The following is an 11858-nucleotide window of genomic DNA, read 5'->3' on the forward strand; positions in this document are numbered from 1 at the left end:
GCCAGCCGTACCTACTTAGAATTTGAAGCTATATAAGACCATCTCAAGAAAAAAAAATTTAAACTTTTAAAGCAAAGATAAAGTACTTTTAATATTGACTCATTAGAGGTCTGTTCTACCTAACTTAATTTTCCTTTATATGACTTCTAATCCAAACCAAACCAGACAAAATATCTATATATTAAATATCCTATTTTAATAGCATAGCATTTATCACAACAGAATTTGTATTTACAAACTCTGTCCCCCCCTCTTTGTCTTTAATCCTTAGAACTATAATTCACTAACAATTTATAGATGTTTGTCACCATCTCCGTTGTAATAAATGTCATATCCTATAAATCTGGTCTCACTGATACAGTGGCAAAGGTGTTCTGGAAGACCTCTGGGCGTGTCCTCAGACAACCCCCACAGTGACACCACCACACGTCTCTCCTCCCTCTACATGCCTGAAAGCACATCTAATCTGAACACAGAACTAATCTGCAGAGACCTTGCCATTTATCTTCCACTATGATTACAATTTCTAATCTAACCAGCAGCAACTCAAATTGAACTCTGATCCAGATGATCAATGGCCACGGGCAACCTATTAGGCATGTGAATATTAAATCATTTGGGGATAAGAACTATCCAAGTGAAAAGCATATAATTACCATCTATTAACATATATTGAAGCAAATACCACAAAAATGCAAGATGTGTCCCATATAAGCTACCAGAATCCCAGTGATGATAATGCTAAGGTTAGATCACGTACTTCACATAGAAATCAGTGCAAATTATGACTAATGTCTTCATGTGATTACTATCAATAATATTGGATTCATGAAGAAAATACATCTCATTTCTAATTTCTTTTTTTTTTCTACTTTTGTTTATTCTTATTTCAATTTTGCTTCCTTGGCATAAAAAGTACCCATGGTCCATACGTCAAAAGATAAACCATCCTATAAGAAAACGATTCTTACATGGCTTACATAGATAGCCTATACACTTACAGCAGTATAAAGCATACAGAGTCCAATTAAAGAAATATTGAGTCCCCAAGTGTCAACAAATAAATGTAATAACGTTCTCCAAAACTCCTCTGGTCACTCCCTCTGATATTTAAAAATGCAGTTGGATTTTTTTTTTTTTTTAATGAAAACCCAAATCCTTAGTCTTCTAAGGTAAACCCAGACGTGCCACTTTTTTATAGCATATTTTACAGACTTCCTTGCAGTTTGCTAAAGGTCAAGTAACCGCAGATGACACAGATCCACTTCTATCTAGCTCTGTCTTCTCCAGATACCTCAATAGCAGTAACAAGAGCATGCATCCTGGACGGCAAAGAAAGGATTTCCTAACTTTATAGGTGCTCATGAGGGCCAAAAGTAAGTTTTTATCAGCGTAAGCCCTGAGGCTGCGGCTACAACAAAGCCTGGCCTTTCCAATCATGGAGACTTTAGGCCTCTCAGGCATGAGTATAAGGAGAAAAATATCTCCACAATTCACTCTCATGTCTAATAACCCTTCCGTCCTGAAGTTTCTGGGGGTTGGGACTCTGTTTCTGTCTCCTGGGGGCTGGGGCTCTAGTTATCCAACACGACTGCTTGACCTATGGTCCTTTGCTGGTTGTTTCACTGGTGAAGATGCTTCCCTTCTTTCTAGCCAGCACAGCCATTAGCTCAGCACTTTGTCCTTGCGGTGTCTAGACATGTTTCCTTTTCAACACATGGATGTAGTCTTTAGCTTTTTTTATTTGTGTCCTTCTGTTTCCTCAGGATTCTGCATTTCAGCTGTCAAACTTATAATTTCTGTTGGGATAAAAAGAAGGAAGGTTCGGCATGGTAAGAGGTGGTTCTGCTCTCCCGTCATGCCCTGGTGAAGTCTCCATCTTGTGAGAGGCTTTGTCTCTTTCACAACTGATTGGGACTTGAGGATCGCCTGAGATCTACTGCTGTATGTTCCCACTCCTCCTGGAAACAGCTGGAAACAGGAAAGTACAAGTCTGCTTCTCGGTTTCCGGGGCTCAGGACTCTGTTTCTGTCTCCTGGGGGCTGGGGCTCTAGTTATCCAATGTGACTGCTTGGCCCATGATCCTTTGCTGGTTGTTTCACTGGTGAAGATGTTTCCAATTGAGTCTACTACAAATAAAAGGAAGTCTAAACAACTTCCATGTCTTAGCCATTTTGGTGCTTGAAAATACTGATGGATAGTATTTTCCAATTTCTTTGCATTAGAGCTTCTTCACTGACATTTATCTGAGCAATAGTTTAACAAAATTTCCCCTATTTGCTTTGAATGAAGCATTCAACTCTATCTTTTTCTACATTTCAACACATCTGCCATGTAGAACTTGAGTCTTTACGGCAAGACAAAGATTAGTTTGACCTTTCCTCCATCAATTAATCAATACAATTTTAGCACAGTTACCTTGTAACCTGGGTGTTTCCACAGTGCGGCAATAAAGCATGATTTGTGAGACTTCTCTGTTCTGCATATGGTTACCAATAACTCCATCTCTGTGATTAGACAAAGTGTCACAGCACATGGAGCCAAGGAAAGAAAGGAGGATTTTATTGTCTTCATCAGCAATGGCCTAGTAAAACTGAGCAATATGAGAAAGCCTGATGACTGGAATTAATTGCTGTGTCTACAGATGATGTGAGGAGAGCCAGTTCTAAGCAATGCTCTGAAGGGTAGAATTTTAGTACCAAAGGTGATCTATTGCTTCAGCTAATGCCTTCTCCAACACCAAAAGAAATCTTAGATCCTTTGTATCTTGACTCTGCTTTGCTTTCTGTTTTGTTTTCTTTTGTTTTGTTCAGGCCAGCCCTCAACTTGTAATCCTCCTGTCTCAGCTTCCTTTTTGCTGAGATTATAGGTTGACACTCTGCTCTCTAGGTCACAGGTGAGCTACCTAGAAAAGGCTACCATGTGGGAGTGTCTCAATATGTTCAAGTCTTTCTTCAGTGAATCTATTTATGGCAGATGACACTACCAGTTGTCCCTTCTGTGATGTCTTCATGGAAAGAGACCAGACATGAATAACCATGTCTGCTTCCTGAATTAAGGGACTTATTTTCTATTATGCCACCCATCTCTTTAGGTTTGCAGGAAAGGAAACTACAGCTCAGAAAGTGGCTCATTATTTTACTCAGATCCCACAATTCTTAGATATCAAACTTTGTTTTCTGAAACCTGTGCATCATCTCCCCCTACTGCCAAGCTGTCACAGTCGTTCCTAGGACTGTCCTCAACTCTGCTATGATATTTGCAAAGTCACCATTTCTTCAGGAGCCAATAGTGATCCCTCAGAGAGCTGGTACATTTCCCCCAGGCTTGCTTGGCAGTGCTGTTGTCATCTGACACCTAGAATCAGAAACAAAATGTGAATTACAACCCTGTCACTAACTAGATGTGTGATTTTTCTGGCAACTTATTTTAACCTCTTTGTGCTTCAGCACTCCCCTTAGGGAAATAAAATACCTTGTGAAGCTGTCAGGAGGGTTAACGAATTAACAAACAAGGCATTTGAAGCCATGGTTGGCACATCACAAGTGCACCGTGTTGTCGGTGTTCCTGTCCCTTCATTTCTTTCCCATGATCCTCAGTGAATCTGGGGCATCACTGTGTATTATGATATTTTGTGTCTTTATAATTCCTAAATGCTTTGTAATTCTTGGCTTTCTTACAACATATGTATTATAAAGCTCCCCCGGTTTATCTGGAACAGTCACACAGGGAGCGATTATAAGAGGTGAGCTTTTAAGTATCAGAAACAAAAGTGAACCACCTCTGCCACCAGCTCACACATTCTGATTGTTCGTGGGTGGTTTACAGGGAGTAAACCTGCCTCAAACCCTCGATGTGGCCACGAGGTTGGTGAATGTATTTCACTTTGCTTTCATTCTTAAATGATGTGAAATGCCACCAGTGCCAAGCCCCGGCAACTCGGGATCAGTGCAAAGAGTGAGCTTTATTATGGAGTCCGTTTTGTTCCCAATGGCAACTCAATCATTAAAGTCTGCTTTTAATAACAGAGTGATATCTTTCCCTTGAACCTGGCTGGCCAGTCATTAAAGTGTCTTCTGTTTAGCCAAGGAGCGCTCTTAGATATTGTGAGCTCCGAGGATGGAATCACAGATGGGGCTATCTTTATTTCCTTACATGTAGTGAAAAGAAGCTTCCTATCTTAAGAGTCTCTCTAAACATTATATTCCTCCTAATGCAAGCTGTGCTTCTGATGGCAAGTATAATTCCCTTTTATGAGATTTGGGTTTAAGCCAGCTCACACAATAGAGGAGAGGGCTTCATTTCAGTGAAAACATTATGGTGTCAAATGAATTTTGGACTTCCTTCCACATTGAGGAAAACTAAGAGACCAACAACTCTATGGGTAGTCATAAGCACAGTCTGGCACTATGGTCAGTCTGAAATAGACCCCTCTGTCTGTGGTGCTAGGCCTAGTATTCCAACCTTCTCCTGGATTCCATCTTTGACAGGCAGATTTTTGTCACTCTTTACATTTGGGCAAAACTGACACTAGCAGATGCATTCTGAGAACAAAGGGCTGGAGTTTTAAAAGTAAAACTTAAGGCCATTCTTAAAATGGACTATTAGCCCGTGGTATTCTGCCAAAAAGTATCTCAAATTCCTCTTTAGGGGTTATTCTATTTCAGAAGAATGATGAATATAAACATTTATGCATTTGGAGACTTTCTCTTTGACCTAAGGAGGTTGACATTGTGCTTAGATAGTTGTCTAGGACGTGTGATTATTTTATAAACTAGATAGACATAGGAATGCAAATAAGAGCAACGAAGGTCCTCTCTCCCCTCTCTGTCTAATGCAGTTCTTAAAGATTAAAAGATGGTAATCGTTATGGGTGAGTGAGGAAATGGGCATCTCCATGTGGTGCTAAGGAAAGGGCTCCATCCTCCCTTTCAGGGAAGAATTTGGCAATGTACAGTAGTAGCAGCAGAACAGTGTAGAAACTGAGCTCAGGTGTTGCATTTCCAGACATTACCGTGAGATGATTTGTAAAGGACACAAAAATACATGCACAAGAGACAATAGCTTTAAAACAAAATAAAAAAATCTGAAAGCAATATTAATGTTCAATAATGACTAATTTTAATCAGGTATTTTATACCAGGGAATGCTATATTGCCAATAGATATGCTTATGTAGATGTATAAGACTAATCTGGAAAGACGTTTTGAATGATTGATAATTTGCTAAAGTATATAATCAAATTATAACATAATACTGTTACAGAGAGTAAGTTATACATGAAGATATGTGAACTGAAAAATGTACACCAAAATACTGTTTGGCTGTCTGTGAGAAGTGAGTGTTCTGGTGGTACATGCCTATTTCCACTTCCTAGTGTTTCTATAATTAATATGCATCACTTGGGTAGACATTTGAAAAAAAAGAACGGGATATTTTGGTTTTATTTTCTTGCAGTCCACTGCATACAAGATTTACTGCAGCAGCAAAATAGCATGCAAGCCAGAGCAACTTGCATACACCCAGAATAGGATATATTTTGAAGATAATTCCTGGCATTTGGAAATAATGATTTTACTGGAATTTCATGGTCCTTTCGTGGCCCAAATGATACAGGAGAATTCAGGATCTCTTAGGCTTCTTGATCTCATTAATAAAAGATTTTAAGAGTAGACCCAAACAGAAGCTCAAGGACATACTAGAGTTTAAAGAACAACCCTAGGGTAGGAAAGCTATCAGACTCTGGTAGCTGCCTGAAGGAGGAAAATGAAGAAGAGGAGTAAGAATGGCCATGCCCTCTAAGCTGACATGGAGGTCAGATAAGGACATGCTAGCAGTCACGTGGTGGGATGTTGGGGGTTGGTCTCATGCTATCTATTCTATGATAATCACTTTCCCCCTGAGGCCTGCTTGCTACAAGCAGACAGTGTACCCCAAATGACATTGTAAACTTTGCCTCTCTGTTTAACCAATAAAATGCCGACACATCTGGGCAAGGTAGATGGGGAGGAGTGGCCAAGGTTCCTGGGCTTTGGGGGACGGAGAGAATCTTGGAAGAGAGAGAGAAAGAAGGAAAAAGCCATGATGGGTTAGTGTGGAAAAAGAACCATGTTGGCCAGGAGGAAGGACTCTGAGGATGGCATGGAAAGGAGCGATCCAGATGAAGGATAAGCAAGTGTTTATGGAATTATGGATGGGAATGATTAAAGTAGATGGAATGAGATGCGGGCTGGGAGATATGAGTTAGCATAGATGGAATTATCGGCCCAGCCCAAGGTGAAATGAGGCAATTATAAAATGTAACAGGTGTCTGTGTTTTATTGATTGTTATAGTGGGTTAAATAATACCACCATAATAATAGGCCTAATAATAAACAATATTTAGCCCAATACCTTTTATTTCAACAACAGTGGAGCCGGATGCTTTAGAGAAAGAGTGAAGAAACCCAAAGCATTGGGGGAAGCCTGACATGCTAGGGAAAGCATGCTTAGAAAGGAATGAGAGAGAGAGAGACAAACAGAGACAGAGAGACAGAGACAGAAAGACACAGAGAGACTATACTTTTCTGAATAATTCAAGAACGTGAGCAGTCTTACGAGGCCACGTGGCTTTGGCTCTAATAAGTTTCTACACTGGGGATGAAGATTCTATAGAGAAACAATACAGTATTTCAGTAAAAGGCTAATTATTCCCCGTGTCTGTTTAGCATCCTAAGGGATTTCACTCAACTGAAATGTTACATCTCACCCCAGGCCAGAGATTCTATTCTCTTGGAGGTTTTTTCTTCTTCTTTTTTTCTCTAACAGTGATGATACCACATATATTAATGCACTGATATTAAAAATATCAATTCATTGTATCTGATTTGGTATATCAACATTATTAACTCCTTGAAACAAGGGCTTTCCAAAGATTTTTAAAAAAAATTGACCTCTAAGGAAAAGAAAGGAGGACAAAGAGAAGGGAAGGAAAGGGAAACAACTGAACTTACTGAATGTTCCCTACTACACAGTAGCAAACAGACCTCTTCCACCCCCTACCATCCCCTACACAGCAACACAGAGGAATAGCAACTAAACTCTAACTACACTCCGGGGAGAGCTGATACGTTTGGATTCTCTGTGAAACTCACTTCAACCCAACAAACTGCTCTTGGAACACTTGGGTCCTCAGAGAAATGTTGTGGAAGAAAGGCATGTGCTCTTCTCCATCTTGTCAAACCTCCCCTTTACAAAGTCGATTCATATGCATTTAATTCCCATTCCAAGTTTGATGTGCTCATTAGACCTGAATACCGTTACATTTCCTTACAAACCCAACTCTACAGGATAAACCGCTATTCTATCTCATGTATTTTCTCTTCTGACTCAGCCTGTGATGCATTACAGAACATTATTCATTCCAAATCTGTACTAAAATAGTGGTATTTGTAGATATAGGGATTTTAGCTCCAAAATACCATGATTTAAAAAAAGAAAGTTTGATTCTTATCCAAAACACTCTCCATGTAGTATGCTTTAGGGTTTCTTTTTTATAATAAATGGTTTATAAACATGCACAGGCCTAATCACAATTCAGTGCCTCCATGGGGTCCTTTTGAATCAAACAAAGACCAAAAGTAGTCTTAGCCAATATGTTGTAAGACATTCAAAAATGACCTAACTGTGAGAGTTCATTAGGATCAGAGACAGTCTATCTGCATTGTAATGATCAATCAGGTAACATGATGCGATCAAACAGTTTTTTACTTCCCCCAAATCTCTCCCAATTGTAAGCCACCATCATTTGGATCATTACTAAAAGAAAATCTGTTAAAATACTCTTAGGATAGCCTGTAATTAGGTGGTTCAATTACTCTGTTCTTTATTATTCTGTTTCTCCATTCATATGCTTTTAATATCTATACACTTTGCTTGGTCAGTATGAGCTCTTGGTTTTTACAAGTGCTTTAGGCTGGATAACTGATAAGCAATAGATACTTATTACCCACACACCTGGGGACTGGGAAGTTGAAGCAGAGTGTCAGCAGATTTGGTGGATAGTCAGAGCCTATTCCACATAACTGTGTCGTTACCTGGCAGAAGGGGGGAAAAGTTTCCTCAGGTCTCTTTTATTTTTTTTACTTATTTTTATTTTTTATATTAATTACAATTTATTCACTTTGTATCCCAGCTATAGCTCCCTCCCTATGCCTTCCCAATTCCACTTTCCCTCCCTTATCTCCTCCTATACCCCTCTCCAAGTCCAATGATAGGGGAGGTCCTCTTCCCCTTCCATTTGACCCTAGCCTATCAGTTCTCATCAGGAATGGCTTCATTGTCTTCCTCTGTGGCCTGGTAAGGCTGCTCCCCCCTCAGGGGGAGGTGATCAAAGAGCCATCCACTGAGTTCATGTCGGAGACGGCCCCTGTTCCCCTTACTAGGGAACCCACTTGGACACTGAGCTGCCATGGGCTACATCTGTGCAGGGATTCTAGGTTATCTCCATGCATTGTCCTTGGTTGGAGTATCAGTCTCAGAAAATACCCCTAGGCCCAGATTTTTTGGTTCTGTTGCTCTCTTTGTGGAGCTCCTGTCCCCTCCAGGACTTTCTATCTCCCCCTTCTTTCATAAGATTCCCTGCATTCTGCCAAAAGTTGGCTATGAGTCTCAGCATCTGCTTTGATTCCCTGCTGGGTAGAGTCTTTCAGAGGCCCTCTGTGGTAGGTTCCTGTCCTGTTCCCTGTTTTCCCCTCTCCCAATGTCCATCCTGTTTGCTTTTCTGAGTGAGGAAATAAGTTTGATCATCTTACCCAGGGTCCTCCTCCTTGCTTAGCTTCTTTAGGTGTACAGCTTTTAGTATGTTTATCCTATATTATATGACTAATATCCACTTATAAATGAGTATATACCATGTGTGTCTTTCTGCTTCTGGGATACCTCACTCAGAATGATCTTTTCTAGTTCCCACCATTTGCCTGCAAATTTCATGATTTTCTTGTTTCTAATTGCTGAGTGGTATGGATGTGGAGAAAGGGGAACTCTCCTCCATTGCTGGTGGGAATGTAAATTTGTACAACCACTTTGGAAATCCATCTGACACTTACTCAGACAACTAGGAATAGTGCTTACTCAAGATCCAGCTATACCACTCCTAGGCATAAATCCAAAAGATGCTCAAGCATACAACAAGGACATTTGCTCAACCATGTTCATAGCAGCTTTATTCTTACTATCTGGAATCTGGAAACAACCAGATATCCCTCAGTTGAGGAATGGATACAGAAACTATGGTACATTTACACAATGGAATAGTACTCAAGTCTCTTTTATAAGGGTACTATATTAGCTGATCACTTCATAAAAAAAAAAAAAATACCAGGAGAAAAAAACTGAACTGGCAAAAGGTTCATTCAGTTCCTAGTTTCAGAGGTTTCATCATTGCTTGGCTTCACTATTTCATCCTGAAGTACAGCTGCCGTTTTCATGGGCTCAGGAAGCAAAGGAGTAGGGAAGGGAGCTGAGGAAGAGACGCACCCTTCAATGCCAAGCCACTACAAGCAACTGTCTCTAACTGGGTACAAGTTCCTAACACCCCATACAGCTAAAAACTCACCAGCAGATTTACCTGTTAAACCACCAGTAAGGTTAAAAACCAAATGACTCTGTCAGTTCTCAATATCTCCAGCACGCGGCGGCCAAGCCTTCAACAGGTGAGTTTGGGGAAATATTCCAGGTCCGAGTCTCTGCTACTTAACACTCTTTCCTTGGTGCCAGGTTCCAATGCACAAATTTTCAAGATGCATCAATGTTTACCGTGGCAAAGCTCATCCTATAATCCCTTACAACTTTTCAATCACACACAATGTCCAACAAACACATGAAAAGTTTCTTAACAACGTAAATAATTATCAGATAAATAAATACAAATCGCAACTACAACAAGTTACTACTTCATGCCTCTTGGAATTGTTTTAAACAAAAACAAAGATATTATTGACGAAATATATAAAGTAGAAACTTATATGCTGTTGTCAGGACAGTGACAACAAATAAATAAATAATTATTTTTGGAAAAAATAAATGTTTCCCAAAGAATTGAAACTACAGCTGCCACATGACACAGTAATTTCATCCCTGATATGCATGCATGAGGAATGAAATCAGCACCTCATGGAGATATCTACACTTCCGTGTCTGGTTGGTTTGGATGCTTGGTTCCCAGTTAGTGCAGCCATTTGAGAAGAATTAGAAGGTGTGGACTTGTTGAAAAAGGCGTATCACTGCAGGTGGGCTTTGAGGTGTCAAAAGTCCACGCCAGGCCCAGTGTCTGTCTCTCTGTGTCTGTCTATCTCTCTCTGTTTTTCTCTCTGTCTCTGTCTCTGTCTCTGTCTCTCTCTCTGCCTGCTGCCTATGGATAAGAATGTAGCTCTTGGCTACCTCTCCAGCCTCACACTTGCCTGCTGCCACAGTGATACAACACTAACCCTCTGAAGCTGTAAGCATACCCCAAACTAAATGTTTTCTTCTAAAAGTTACTTTGGTCATGGTGACTCTTCAGAACAATAGAACAGTAACAATGGCAATAGTCACTGTAACATTATTCTCACTAACTATAATATGCAGACAATCTAAATGCCCATCAAAAGATGAATGGAGGAGTTTAGTTATATATTCACAATGGAATATTATTCACCTTTATAACAATATTGATGATGCTGGAGGGAGTTATACCAAAAAAAAATCTTCATGATCTCTTACATGTTGAATCTCAACACTTTGAACACAGAGGAACAAAGAACAGGATGATGGTTGCCCAGTGAATGAGGGTAATGAGTAGGAGATAGGGTTCAAATGCTATAAAGATGTAGCTGTATAGGATGACTAAGTGATGGCTTTGGTTAACTGTATCAATTACCTTTGCATTACTCTGATAAACACCATGATCAAAGATAATTCAAGGAGGGGAGCCATCAGGTTGGCCTATAATAACAGAGGCTAAGAGCTCATCATGGTGGCAAGGTATGAAAACATGCAGCAGGCACAGTGGCAGGATCAGAAAGTTGAGCAATTACGTCTCAGCACACACAAAGGAGAGAGAACAAACTGGCAGTTCCACGAGACCTTAAACTTTCAAAGCCCGCCTCCATCATACTTCTTCCAGTAAGACTGTGCCTCCTGCATCCTTTTCAAACAGAGCCGACAACAGTGCTCTAATGACTTAGCCCATGGGGTGTATTTTGTATCAAGCCCAGCAGAAATGAAGACATTTATAGAGATACTCATCTCTCTTAATTTGACTGTGAGACTACTGAAAGAGTGGACCCAAAAGAAATGGGAATTTTCCTCAGAAATATGCTGAGAGAAGGAAAAGGCCCCAATAAGGGGGGGGGGACTTGTCTGCTGAAAAGAGGTTTCACACAGTCCTAACCACTGGTTTGAACACTTTATAGGATGAGCTTGAAGCTCAGTGAACAAACAGTCACTTGTAGGCAGGACCACACCTTGACTGGTACTTCCTAGACATGCATAGCCATGGCCCTGCATTTAAACTTTAATCATTTTCCAGGACTCTGGTGCAGACATACTGGGGTTAGGGGTGTTCTCTGGGCCTTTGTGTCCCTCTCCCCAATGTGACCACATTGAATAAATCTCCTTTTTCTGTCTTCAGCTTTTAATTTGGCTCTTTCAACTGGCTTAATTAGAACATGTGACAAGACCCAACTCGAGGCACAGGTTGGGACACCTCCATCCCCACCCCCACCTCAAGCTCAATAATGATTTCTCATTCCAACCACTGCAAAGTAAAAGTATTGCATTGTGTCCTTGAGATCTGCTGGAAGAGTCGATTTAAGTGCTCTTACCAGCAAAGGAAAGAA

The sequence above is a fragment of the Psammomys obesus genome, unplaced genomic scaffold (genome assembly GCF_907164565.1).
Source record: "Psammomys obesus unplaced genomic scaffold, mPsaObe1.curated_primary_1811, whole genome shotgun sequence".
Classification (NCBI taxonomy): domain Eukaryota; kingdom Metazoa; phylum Chordata; class Mammalia; order Rodentia; family Muridae; genus Psammomys; species Psammomys obesus.